The sequence below is a fragment of the Neophocaena asiaeorientalis genome, unplaced genomic scaffold (assembly GCF_003031525.2).
Source record: "Neophocaena asiaeorientalis asiaeorientalis breed wild unplaced genomic scaffold, Neophocaena_asiaeorientalis_V1.1 scaffold648, whole genome shotgun sequence".
Classification (NCBI taxonomy): domain Eukaryota; kingdom Metazoa; phylum Chordata; class Mammalia; order Artiodactyla; family Phocoenidae; genus Neophocaena; species Neophocaena asiaeorientalis.
Window position 1 is genome coordinate 1,040,685 of NW_020172781.1, and position 14,559 is coordinate 1,055,243.

Consider the following 14,559-nt stretch of genomic DNA (forward strand, 5'->3'; position numbering starts at 1 on the left):
AGGAGGGCAGGAATGCTTTTCTTTCACGGTCCAGATTTGCTCACCTCCTCCCCACCTCATCCCCCAAATTCTGGGACGGTGCTCAGACGTGTATCTAGCCTCTCCCAGTGCTTGCCTTTTTTTTTTTTTTTTTTAAATCTCCCGTGTATCTTATTTGTATATAGTGGTGTTAATGGGTAACTCTGGTGGCGCTGATGGACTGGGGGTGAGCGGCTCGCAATCTCTCTGGATTTCGTTGCCTATTACTCACCTGGCGCCGGTCGCAATCTCGCCGCGGGCTTTATGGTGGCGGCGGCCGCCGCGGAGGCACTTGGGGCCGGCGCCTTCGCCTTTTTTTTTTCCCGAGCTTCGAGTGCCTCCTATCTGTCTGGCTCGCGACCGCGCCCCGGTGGCCGCCGCTTACTCGGCTCCCCAGTGCCTCCCGGGGTCCGGAGCTGGGGCGTTTCACCTTTGCCCCTTCTCATCCTCGCCAACCCCAGTCCAGGCTCCCCTCCTCCTCTGCCCCCCGCGCCACCCCCCACCTCTCACCCCAACGTCGGAAGAAGCCGCCGTCGTCCCTTTCCTGGATATCGCTTTCATTCCTGTTTGGGCCTCAGATGAGAAAAACAGTCCTTCCCGACTTCGGGTTTCCAAAGAGCCTTCGGAAATTCAATGAGGGGGATCCTCTCTCATAATTTTCTCCCAAGTACCTTGCCGCTCCGTGTAGAAACCTCTACCAGTTCCCCCGACCCTGTCGGGCAGGGGATAACCTGAGTTCATGCTGGGTAGATGACGAGAGAAAGGATTCCCCCCTCCCCAATATACACCACTGAGATTCGACCCTGGATGCAACTCCCCTTTGCCTGATTAGCTTTCTCTTTCTTTCTTTACAACTCTGTTTTGGTTTGGTTTGGTTTTTTTTCGGTTTCTACCCTGGCCGCGTCTACAGGGACGAAGGGCACATGGCTCTCGTGAGCAGCGGTCCGTAAAGGGCCCGGGCCGGGGTCAGCTACCGCAGCCTGCAGGGCCGAGCGACTTTGTGATTTGTAGATTTAAGGTGACAAATGCGGGTGCCGGCCTGAGCCCTCCGGCCCCCGCCCCTTGGGAAGGTCTTCTCCAAGCCGGGCTGCGCCCAGGCGTCTGAGACCGGCGGAGGGGGAGGGCGCGGACTCGTTTTTTTGCTGTGCTCGGAGCCGCGGGTGAAGGCGTCCGGGTTCCTGCTGACCTCCCGGCGCTAATTGCAGGGGCCGAAGGGCGCGCTCGGCAGAGGCCGGGGTCACGACCCTGCGCTCCCTCCTCCCAGGTCTCGACAAGCCCGAAGAAGCCGGGGGTGCGCACGCGGGGTGGCGAGTGCGAGTGCGCGTGTGTGTAGAGCCTCCCTCTGGATCTGCTCTCTGTACTGGAACCCACCCCTCCTTTGTGGGGCGAGTTCCCGGCGCGTAGGCCCTTACAGAAATTCCATCCACGAAGGAAAACCCTTGTCCTGACCTTTCCCCTAAGCCAGCAGACAGGCAGCCGCCTTTGGGCGCTGCAAGAGGCTTCAGACGCTTCGCGTCCGCGCGCTTTTCTGCCTCGCTGGTTTCCAAATTTGACCTCACGGCAACCAGCCAAGAGAGTGGCTATTCGAGTGTAGATGCGAGGCCGCGATCGCGACCTGGCTCTTATACACATAGCTCTAGAAAGTTCATACCTATGGGTAGCTCTTTGGGCGTTCTGGGGTCAGGAGCTACAGGTGTTAGAAGTAGATGCGTGTGCGCGCGCGTGTACGTACTTGTGCGTGCTCCACCAGTAGACGTCTCTTTCAATTTGTACTTCAAGTTCCTGCGCAAGACAATTCCGGATGTAGATGCCTTTGGTTGTTTTATAATCAAGATGCGTATAATCAACATGTATATGTTGCAGATGTCGGCGTTCAAAGTACACGGAACAGCAATAATAAAATGAGCTGGCATACCAGCATACCAGGGGCCCGTGCACAAGCTAGGTACTCGGTTCAGGCACCCCACAAAAGAGATCTCCTTCAACACCGCCTCACAATTAACCCTATGGTGTGTGAGGACGACCTTTATGCCTTGTTTTACAAAGGAGGGAACTGAGGCTCAGAACAGTGAAATCACTAACCCAAGAGCACCCGGGACACTGTGTAGCCAGGATTCGAGACCAAGTGGGCCCCAGAATCCAGTGGAACCACTGTTTCTAGTTCAGATGGAGATGTACATACCTGCGGTGCGTATATCCAAGACGTAGAGAAATCTATGGGCGTGTTCTGGATTTCGGTGTGCGTCTCACGCGTGCTTTTCATACGAGAACATTTTACATTTCTTCGGGCGTCTCTCGTGCAGTGAGAAAGTGCAGTTTCTATCTCGGCGTCCTTACAGAACATTTTACATTTCTCCGGCCCTCTCTCCCCCGTGCGGTACCGTCGAGGAGGAGACCGCACGCTTGGGACCCTGGTTCCCAGGCGGATGAAGCGAAGGTTGGCTGGTGACAAAACCCCACTTACAAATACTTGCGGCGGGGCACGGAAGCTGATACAGTGTTCTCGTCCCGATCTGAGTCGCTAGGGACAGGGAGTTACGACCGCGCGGGCGCGCGCCAGGGCAGCAGGGCGACCACGCTAACTCCAGTTTCCCTCTCCCGCCGGGTGGGAGAGCGAGACTCGGGCTTTGGGTGTCTCAGGCTTTTCACCACCGGCCTCCGATCCTCCCCTGCGTCCCTAGCACTTGCTGAGCTCCCTCTGCCCGGGCGCGAAGGCCGGGGACTGCAGGTGGGGACCCTGCCGGCACAAGAATCGTTTATTCCTTCCTGGTTCGACCCTGCTCAGCTTCCAGGAACTTAAGCAAATTTGGTTCCTCGGCCCCTCGTTCTCTCAACTCTTTGGCCCCAGGTGGGAGCCGAGCGCTCGGCTAGTGGGGAGATAGATCCGCTAGAGGCGGGAGAAGGGATACGGAGGGCGCAGCCCCACGCAAGAAAGGGGGTGCCTGGTTATGAGACAGCGCGGCCCAGGTTCCCCAGCCTGGGCAGCTGTAGGCCCCATGCACCCAAGGAGCCGAGGCCCGGGTCTGACTGCAGGCTGGGCGGGGAGGGCGGTGGGGTACGGGGAGGACACAACACATTGCTCGGGTAGGGAATAGGGACCCGTCTTCCTTGCGCCCAAGACGCAAGGCGCTTTCTGTCCCGCGGCTGTGCTGAAGTCAGGCGGCCTGTGCCGGTCCGATCGCGCAGCTTCGGGGCAGTCCCTGGCGGGGGGAGGGGGGGAGGGACTTAGAAAAGGGACATTGGTACCGTCCGAGCCGTCCGGCTCTCCACACCCCCCATCCCCCCAGCCCCCCAGCCCAAAGATCCGAGTCAGCCAGTCTATTTGAGCTTTTGAAATGCGATCCCCCGCGCCACTTCGGTTTCCCGCTAATGGCCCGGGCTCTGGTTTCGGGTTGGGGGATCTCACCCGGAGGAGAGGGGCTGCTTCCCCGGGGCCCGCGCCAGCCCGCCCCCGTCTAGGCGCTCTTCCCGCCGGCGCGGCGGGCCCAGGACGGTACGCCCCCTGCCCCTTCAAGGTCTCCAAAGCGTCAAGGACACCCAGGCACGGAACTGACACTCGTGCACTGACTTCCTTCTTGCCACTTTCGCTCCTTGCCGCCCATCCCAGTCCCCAGCGCGGGCGTCTTTGACGTCACTTTTTTTTCTTTTTGTGCCGGGACCAGGCACCCCTCACCTTCCCAGGAGCTCCAGGGGAGCACCCGCTGTCACGGCTCGTTACTTTAGTCGCCTCCACGCCCCAATCCTCCCAACCCGAGGTGTGAACCTGTTACTGTTACGGAGCCAGTGTTACAGCGTGTCTGCCGGATGGTGTACCCACACCCCAACGCTGCCTTGTCCCAGGCGCCCCTCTCCCGAAGGCCTGCACCCTTTAGCTATGGACATTCTTTAGGGTGAAGGCTCTCAACTGGAGGCCAGAGCACTTGGCTTCAGCGGATCCCCAGAAATCACATACAAAAGTTTTTTACTGTGCATATATGCAGATTTGGGGGGAGGGAGCCTGACAATTTTCCTGTTTCTCAGACATGTCTGAACCCAACCAAATTAAGGTGCACTCACTGCTCTGAGGACAAAAAGAAATGGGGGGAGAGTTTAGGGTGGGTCCTGGAAACTCTTGTCTTGGCCAGGTCGAATTTAGCTTTAGGGACTAGCTCCAGCTCTCTCCTTACCCTTCTCACCTTCTCCAAGGACACCATTTCCTTGCTCATTTTGAAGCTAAGCTTCCAGACCCGGAAAGCCTCAAGCATTGTCTAATTAGATGACTAATTAATGATGTTAACTATGAACCACACTATTACCAACAGTCATTATCACTCCCAATGACTTCTGTGCTAATTTCCTATTGCTAAGGTCAACCCCACTCAACTAGCACAGGTAATCAAAGGAAACCACTTTTCATAAAACAAAATTGCTTTTTACTACACACCCTCCTCCCACCTCAAGATCTAGGGCAAGGGGAGACACAGAGGAGTCTCCTTTGTGGAGAGACCATTGGGGTCCGGGTTAGGGGCTCCCCTGCATCACCAGCCATCCCCACGTACACCATGGTGATCTGGCAGCTTTCATCTTTGTTCAGATCTTCTGAAGGACTTAGTTTGTAAAATTAAAACCACATCTGGTGGTATTGGGGACCTGAATTTTGGAAGATAGATGCGTATGTGTTGGCAGGGGGAACAGTTTGGGGTCTGAGGGTCACCTGAGCCTTTTCTCCAGGGCGGAAAAAAAAAAAAGAAAAGAAAGAACAAGGTGAAGGCTGGGATCTCTTCCAATGCAGAAATTTCCCTTTATCTTTACTGCCCAGCAGAGCCTAGAACAAAGTAGGCGCCTACCCAAAGTGTGTGTGAGGCCAGCCTAAACATGCTTAGGTACCCCATTAACTTGGAAGGCTGAGGTTACAGTGGAAATATTTTAAAACGTCGCCTGCGTTTTTCTCTGTCATGCTTCCCTCTTTTGTTTTATTTAAGCAAACACACCAACCACACATGAACGTTTACTAGCACTTAAAGAAACGTCTTAAACAGGGCAGAATGTTTGAGGAAAGAGGGAAGGGTTCTCTTGTTTCCTCCTCTCTGATAAAGTAAGACCCCAGGGGAAGCCCCTCATCCCCCCAGGCCTTGCCTAAATAAACCCCTTTTGGTCGTACTTGGCCACTTCGAGATGGATTTCATCCTGGCATCAGGACAAGATGGATTTCATACGAGGTGATGTAAGCAGAGGCTCCCAACTTCTCTCCACCGCTGCCATCTCGGCCCCCCTAAATCCACAAATTCCCCACCGACCTCAAGTTCACTCCAAACTTTCCCCGAAGACTTTCCTGCAGATGTATCACAAGAAAAGCGTGGATGGTGAGACCAGTGTTTGGCGACAGCCTGGGCCTGCCTCAGGGAGCTGAGGACGCAGCGCGCTTCCCCCTCCCCCTCCCCATTTGTCGATAAACAGGCCATTTCTCCGCTGGTTTTATTTGACATAAAAGCTCCCCTGGTGTTACTTCCCCCGATTTCTTGACACATACTGGCCTCTGAGTTAGAACAGAGACCTAAGGTGAGAAAGCTCAAACAGGAAGGGGAGACTGCAGTCAATCAACACTAACTCGTGGTTTCTCCCGGGAGAAAAAAAAAAAAAACTCAAGCTACCTGTTTTGCAGAGCTCACGGGAGGGAGGATACAGAAAAAAAAAGCCGCTCAGCTCCAACCGCCCTCACTCGCCTTCGCTTGGCCGTTCCTTTGCCGCCATCTGCTGGTAGTATGGGGAACTGCAAGGGGGCTTTTTCAAGACTTGGCAAGTCAGAGGGTCACTCATTCATTCATTCACTCACTCATTCATTATTCATTTATTTATTCAGCAGATAACTGTACCTGAGACACAGTCTCTGTTCTCATGAGATTTGCAGTCCAGTAAAGCCAGTTTCATGGCCATCCCCTGAAGGTAAGATACAGAGGGATCGAGGTGTCAGAGGAAAGCCAGGTTCAGCCTGCCACCTCTTTTCATGTGGCCTGTAAGCTAGAAATGGTTTTTACATTTTTAAATGGTTAAAAAAAGTCAAAAGAAGGATACTTAGTGCCGTGCAAAAAAAGACTTGTTAATCACATTTTAGTGTTCAAATTGTATTGGAAATCCAGCCACACCCATTCACTTACATACTCTCCCCGGCTGCCAGAGTGAGTTGTTTTGACAGAGACTGTATGACTTGCAGAATCAGAAATCTTTGTTATGTGGTCTACTGCAGAAAAAGTTTGCCGGCCTCACATCTAAAGAAAATTTTTAAAAATCAGTTATTTATTTATTTGGTTACACTGGGTCTTAGTTGTGGCAGGCGGGCTCCTTAGTTGTGGCGTGCATGTGGGATCTAGTTCCTTGACCAGGGATCGAACCCGGGCCCCCTGCATTGGGAGCGCAGTCTTATCCACTGCGTCACCACGGAAGTTCCCTACACCCCATTTTTCAGGATGGAAAACTGTGCTACAATTCCCGAGAAAGTCTGGAGGACTTTGGGAGAAGAAAAAAATGCAGACCAAATAAATAAGTAAAGCATAGAAATTGTCAAAGCTATTTTTAAAACAAACAAACAAAAAATGCAGACCAGGGGCCCCGTTGCTTGAAGGCTGGACTCAGAATGGGTTAAATGAAGCTAAGGATAACAATTTCAAAGTTGCTTTGAAATGGAAATGAGCTACAGAGCGGTGAGGCTCAGAGCACCTAGTAGGTTCTCAATAAAATAGCCATTCACAGAAGGTCACCTCCGCAGGGCAACAGCACAGGATCCTGCAGAAAACGCACTGGTTGTAAGACGTGACAGCTTCGGTTTAAAAAGACCCTGACTAAAGTCAAAAATAACAGATTGTGGGAGTCTAAGGAAAGGGAATGGTGCGGGCTTGGGCAGACCAGGTGAAATCAGCTTTGTTTTAGATTCTTCACTCAGTGAAGGAAAAGCAGAATGCCCACAGCAGCAAGACAAAGGCTGAGGCTTTCCATGAATGACTTTTTTTGTGATTTGCTTTGCTTTGGGCTGAATGAAGGCGACATAAGTTCATGTTCATTCCTTTCTAAGGCTTGCAGCGATTCCAAACACAAAAGAGGTTACAACCATTTCTTTCTCTCTCTTTTTGTCACTCCTTCCTTCTTCCCTCCCTTCCTTCCTTCTTTCCCTCCTTCCCTCCTTCCTTCCTTCCTTCCACCTTATTCCAGATAACAGCCTTCACTCTGAGGGTCAGGGGAGGAAACTGAGGCTTCGAGAACTTCAGTGATTATTAGCCCAGGTTTCCGCATCCAAGGCGTGATTTCATCACAAAGCACGGGGCTTCTCTTCTGTGTTCTTTCTATGAGGACGCCTTGCCTCCCTCTAAGCTTTGGCCTAAATGAGAGCCTCCTTATTTATCATTTGGAAGCCCCAGGATGTACAGAACCCAAATCCAAGCTGAAATGAAGGCAATTACCCAGATAATTTAGGTAAACGTTGGGGTTGTGTTGTGAGTGTTTTAACATCCAGGTCTGAATTATTGGTGTAATTGTTTCCACTCCTCCCCCCTCACTGCTCTGTTCAAGAGGCAATTCTCCCGACAGCCCCTGTTTGTTTTGTCCGGGTTGAACAGGGCCCAGTAGCTAAGGAGAGCCGGCTAGAACAAAACCCCGGGGCGGGGGAAGGAGGCCGGCCTAGAGGGCCAAGCCAATTTGTGTTTGAGGTCAATAACCTTTGTGTTTCCATCAAAACCCCATGCATGAGGCACACTCCACCCCTAGCAATTCTACAGTGAAAAACTCTTGCTTCCAACGTATGAAACATCAAAGCAGCAACCGCACGTGCGCCCGCCCGTTAGAAAAGAAAATTAAGCAAATAAAGGAGAATTTTTTAAAAACTGAAAATAAACCTTCTCTAATTTCTTAGAAGAAGGGAGTGAATCGTGAAGTCGTTTTGTCCCCTCCTTCTCTTCGCCCCCCAACACACACCCCCAAGCTTCCAATCTGCTTAGGAGGAAAAAAAGCTTCAGCTCCTGGAAACTTCATTTCCCTCCTCTTAAAACAGGGTCGATAATAATCCTTGCTTTCTGGGGTTGGTGGGAGATAATATAGATGCAACGGAGAATCCAGGACTGGCATATAGTAAGTCCGATGTCCGCCTGCTCTTATTATCAGGGATGAGGTCTGAGATAGTGTCTGCTAAAGTGGACATAATCCAGTACATTTCCAGAAACAAGGCAACTACTCCCAGACCTCCCAGCCAGTATCTTTCCCGGTCGGCTAGTACACACAGCGAAACAGGAAGGCTGGTGCCCCACGGACACCCGAACAATGGGAAATCCATGCATTAAAGTTTTATAGGCTGTGGTAGATTAGTTCAAAAGAAACAGAGTCTGGAGAAAAGCAAGCTGGGTCCAATGACATCAAGTAGAAGCAGGAGCTCCGAGTACATAAGCTTCTTGCCTCTGTTCTTATTTATTTATCGCTGCTGATCATGCCAGGCAGGGAAGCAGGAGGTTGGCAGGCTTACGCCTCGGTTAGAGATAAGGAAAGGAAAGCCCAGAAGGTCAAGGTTTTATGTCAGGACCTGAAGCCATTTCAGGGCCAGAGAACTCAGTGTTCAGTAAAAACAAGGCCAACTCAGCAAGCGAAAAGGAGGATAAAAATGTTGAGTGTGGATCAAAACATTTGCAGGGACGATAAAAATCAAACAGGTATATTATCTCCAGTCACTTCGTGTCTATGACAACCTTTCATTTGGAACTGCCGTCCTCGCCCCAAACACGCATCAGATTTGTATCCAACCTCAGACTTGTTGAGTCAGAGTTTGGGGGACAGGCCCTGGCCTTGGTACTTCTTAAAAACTCCCCGAGTGATTCCAAAGCACGACTAAACCACTGATAATGGAGCTTTTTTTTTTTTTAATAAATAAATTTATTTATGGCTGCGTTGGGGCTTCGTTGCTGTGGGCGGGCTTTCTTTAGCTGCGGCGAGCGGGGGCTACTCTTCGTTGCGGTGCGGGCTTCTCACTGCGGTGGCTTCTCTTGTTGCAGAGCACAGGCTCTAGGTGCGAGGGCTCAGTAGTTGTGGCACACTGGGCTTAGGTGCTCCGCGGCATGTGGGATCTTCCCAGACCAAGGCTCGAACCTGTGTCCCTTGCATTGGCAGGCGGATTCTTAACCACTGCGCCACGAAGGAAGCCCCTGATAAGGGAGCTATTGATAATCCCTCCAGGGTACTCAAATCTCATTCGTAAGTCATGTTTAGCAGTGAAAAAAAGAACACTAATATTTTCTTCTTTTTGAGTCAAAAGAGGCTTTGAAAAGAACAAGAAGGAAGGCATTGAACCCCAGGCCTAAAGTTTGGGTTATTAGGTTTCTTCCCCAGGGTCTGGTTTCAGCGAATCCATGACCCCCAGGCATCGTAGGCAGAGTTGACGGATAATGCGTAGATGGGCATTTTTCGAGGGAGATGGTCCATCATTTTCATCAAATTTTCAAAGTGGGTACCCCTGCCCTTCTTCCCAAACGTTTAAAAGTCACTGTTGCAATATTAAGTCAAACTAAGTATATTCCAGGAAAGAGATTGTCGAGGGATCAAACTCCATCTCATGGCACTAAATCCACTGCTGTCACGTTCAGACTTGGGTTAAAACTGCTCAAGGTCATGGCCTTATCTTCTTTGGTTCTCCTGGCTCCACTGACCCTGCTGACCATGCCTCCTCGATGTCTCTTTCTCCCCTCAGTTCCCATGACCCCATGGCCCTCTGGTTCTTCCCCTGCATCTCTGGCCATCTTCCCATCAGCACACTTGCAGTTTCCTGCTTTTTCCCCATTTGTATGTGATGCAGCCTCTCGATTGCCACTTTGGTCCCCCTCACCCCTCTGTATATGCGTCTTCCTTGTTCCCTAACCATCACCATGTTGTCAATTTCAAAATCCGTCCTTCTCCAGGCAGACAACCAATTTTCTGTCTTGCCACTTAGAAAAGAGAAGAGCTATCCTCTTCCTGCAGGGTCATTGGGAAGATTAAGACTGACATTATATGACAAGTGAGCCCAACACCGAAGGTCTTCATTTGCTCGGGCTGCCATAGAAAGGACCGACTGGGGGGCTTCAACAACATAAATGTATTATCTCACAGCATTGGAGGCTGGAGGTCCAAGATCAAGGAGTTGGCAGGGGTACTTTCTTCTGAGGCCTCTCTCCTTGGCTTGCAGGCGGCCTTCCAACCAGATGGATTGTCCAAACTCGCACAGTTACAAAGCGGATTCAAATCCCAGAGCTCTCCTCGGCATGCCTGGGTGTCACCGTAGAACAGAATTCCCTGTTTGTTCCGCGCAGAAGATGTGACACGCAATGGAAAGCTTTGGGCAGAAGAAGCCTGTTGTGGAAGCAGATGTGCCTGAGGAACCCAGGGTCTACCAGGTGGTGAGCTCCAGGAAGGAGCTTCAGGTAAGTTCCTTCTTTTCCTCCAGACCTCCATATTCATCACTGTGAAATGGGCACAACGGACCAGTGGAATTCCCAAGGCCCTCGGCAACATATCACAGTCAGAATCAAGGCCGAATGTCTTGCCCATTTCATTTCGCTTCTTTTTTTCTAAAAGACTCTTCATGTTTAGCACAAAAGTCCTGCCTCACCCAAGGAGCTACTGTGTTTCATTGGCTGAAGGCCATGAGACCTCAGAGAAAATAGGGAAGGCACACATTTATAGCCAAGGAACCCCATAACCATCATCATCTCTTTCCTCTCGACTTCAAAACCACCCCCGTTCCATTTCCTTTCGGTGCCGTATTTGTTTTTTTACAAGCTCAGAAGGGACTGCAAACATCCCCTCCCTCATCAGGAATGCCAGTTTTGTTGTCCAATGTCAGGATTGGCGCCCGCAGATGGGGGCGTCTTTGGCAAGAAGTTTAATGAGTTTTCCGTCTTCGGGGTGGCGGGTGCTTCCGTGATTCCACGCCCGCTCTCTCCCAGGCTTGGACCCGTGGGCTCTGCCGCCAGGCGGTCCCAGAGAACAATCTACTCTTTCTGGGACTGACATCAGTTCATGGGAGTGGGGAGGAAGTAGCCGAGAGTGGGGGCGGGGACGGATCCTGCTGACACTGCGGGGAGGCCACAAAAGCTGGCATTACCATGTCAGTCCCTCCAGTAAGGGCCTTGTTTGTGGTCCCTTGTTTGAGGGTCATAGAGAGCCGGGCTGAGCGGAAATAAGGGAAGAATGCAGCCCCATTGTCCACGGCTGGGAGACTCAAGTGGGTCCCTGGTGAGGTGCCCCCTCCCAGGAGGCTCTCTTGACAACCACTTCAGACAGACCCCTGAGTCTTCAGGGAGTAACGAAAGGCAAGTGGGGGGGTGGGTGGGAGCTTGCACACTCCCCCCTGGGGCTCCTGAGGGCTTAGGGCATGAGGTTTTAACTCAGAATCGAGAAGCATCCACACTGTTCACTCTTTTTAAAAAAATGCCCACTTTGTTTTTGGAAAACCTCCCCCGCTCCCCGATTCCACCCTTGAAATCTCAAAACATGAGGCATTGAGGCATTGAGGAACGGACTCAGAAATAATAAATGGTCAGTATTAGGGACCGAGTCCTTTTTCCGGACAGAAATGGCTTAGTATGTATTCAGGATGGGACCTTTAGATGACCTGGGTCTGTATTTTGGAGGGGGACATGGCAACCACAATATCGACCACTCCCGCTCCCCTCAAGCCAGCCTAACACTATAAAGGAAGGCAGGGAGGCCCTGGCTGAGGGAGGGAGTTTACAGCAAACATTCTCAAGGGGGGGCGAAGATTGATTCCGGGGTGGGGGGTGAAAATCTTACTCTATGTCGAAAGCAAAGATACACATGCAGTACATACGTAGATGTGCAGTGTTTAATATCACAGTATCTGTGATATTAACATTTCCTGGGGTGGGGCCATTAGGAAAAAAATGTCTAAAAAGTTTCCGTAAGGGGTGCAATAATAAAAAGTTTCAGAAACACTGGCCTAGAGAATATAGATTCTGTCAGAAGGTCTGCATTTAAAACCCAGCTTTCTCGCTGTGTGTCCTTGAGCCAGTTACTTAACCTCTCTGAGCTCAGCATTTTCACACTTAAAGCAGAGACTATGCTACAACCCTATCTACAGACTCGGGGCTTTAACACATTGAAAGTGGCTAGAAGAGCATGTAGCATCTAGTATTTGGTCACTGTTTGTTACTTTTATCATTAGGAAGGCACAGAATCAACTTTATCACGTTTTTGTCTTCCGGGATTTGCAGGTAATTATGCCGGCTAGATCTACTAAGTTGAAATCCTCAATTTTCAGGCCTCAACTAAGAGATGCAATTGTTAAACAACCGATTAATTCGGGTTTTAATATCAGACCTGGTTTGCTCCAGGCACTCAGAGATGAGGACCACAGGGCCTGCCCTCAAGGGCTACAGGCTACCATTCTGACCCATCACATTTCCTTCATGCCTATTAAAAATGCGGTCCTGGAGAGGCCCTCCCAGGAACATGCAGTTCTACCTGTTATCAATCAATTTACTATCATCATCATCCTTCTTAGGAAATGGTGCCACGTTTCCACCCTGGATTCTAGCAAAGCTCTTGGGCAGTGCTTCGTTGTAATGAGGACCTAACAGCACCTTCCTTTTAACTAAGAGCTGGTTATGAGCTGAGTCCTTTGGAAATTTTCTCATAGAAACATCACCGCTTTCCACCAGGAGTAAGTAAACCCCACTTTGCAGATGAGGAGATAGACGTGGAGAAGGTATGTGACAACCCCAAGGTCACAGAGTGAGTCACAGCAAATGAGATTTGAGCCCAGATTCCCCTGATTCCAAAGATCTCTGAACAATGCTGTCTTCCACGGAGAGCCTCCAAGTTAAAGAGAATAAGAAAAGTTTTACTGACGGCAGGGAGCTACTATAGACCCAGATGTGGCTCTTGACAACCGCTTCAGACATTACGTTGTGGCCTGCGTTGTACTAAATGCTAAGGGCCATTGAAGTATTTGATGATCCTGGAAATGCTTTTATTCCCATTCTTCAGTTGGAGAAACTGAGGCTGGGACAAATTAAAGTCACTTGCCTATGATCACACAGTAGGGGAGCGGGATGGATGGAGTTTGGAGTCTGTGCTTCTAACCGCTTCACCATGTCCCATTCATTCATTTTCCATTCCGTACTGAGGATTTTCTAGACTGATTGCTAGAGTCTCTTCCTATGGCTCTCCGAAGATTTTCTTTTTTGGTTCCTCTTTGTCCCTCTCCCCCTGGTAAATATGGTTGGAAAGGGAAAATCCTGTTGAGGGATTCACATGAGACACAGGCTGTGAGATGCAGTCCCTCCTCTCCCTCTAACCCGAGTGCTCTGAACTGGAACAAACACATCACCTGTCTGGGTCTCCGTTCCCTCATCAGTCCAAACAGCGATAACGAGACTGGTCCCAAAGCGTTGTTGTGAAGCCAAAGGAAAGTTTGTGGACAAAACACCCACAGGGGAGGGCTTCCCCCCTGTGTTAATTAACACAGGAGATGCACTTCTGTTGACACTCCTGGAACCTTGAGCAGGGTCGGCTGAAAGAGTGGAGGGGCTGGCGTGGGGCCTCCAGACTCCTGGGACACCCGTGTGACTCTCCTGTTCTGGCCATCACGGTACACAGGGACCACGTTTGGGAGAGTCCCATGAAGCTGAGTCATGCACAGAGAAAATGCCTTGCACTAACGTCAAATTTCATTCGCACACTCACTCATTCCTGCACTCATTCATTCCTGCACTCATTCGGTCACTCATTCATTTGCTCTTTTACTCATTAACCCATTCATTCATTCACTCATTCATTCATTCACTCATTCGGTCACTCATTCATTTGCTCTTTTACTCATTAACCCATTCATTCATTCACTCATTCATTCATTGATTCACTCATTCATCAACTTGCTCACTTCCTCAACCACTTAATCATTTAGGCAGATACCCACTCACTCACTCATTCACTTGCTCATTTACTCAGTCCCTCGTTCATTCACTCATACTCTCAGTCATCCACGTAATCACCTACTGATTTGTTCCTTCTACATTTAACACTTTGCCCCTCACGCTTTGCACATTACCAACAGTTGTTTGGGGCTTGCAGCTGTGAATAAAATGGTCAGGATCACTGCTCGAATTCTAAAGGGGGCGGGGAGATTAAAAATCAAGTAAAAAATGCACCTGATACATAAAAATTGTGGTAAGTTCTCTGAAGACTGAACAGACTGATGTGAGAGAGGGGCCACTTAGGAAGAGGGTGACCAGAAGACCCTCTCTAAGAGATGACATTAGAAGCAAAACCTAAAAACAATAGACAACAAGGGGACGAGCTGGCATCAAAATCAGCACTTTTCCTGAGCCCCTTCCCGATAACTTTGCTGCTTTGTTATTAAAATGTAGATAAGCCTCATTTTTTTTTTTTTTTTTTAAATCTAAAGATAAAAGATTTCTTGGAAGAATGTACTCCCAAAGTGCTTAGCACAAGCCTGGTGAATTTTATCTTTAGCAAAAATATTATTGTTTTGTAACTGAATTTATTTTTTTAGAACAGGAAGAACATTTTTTC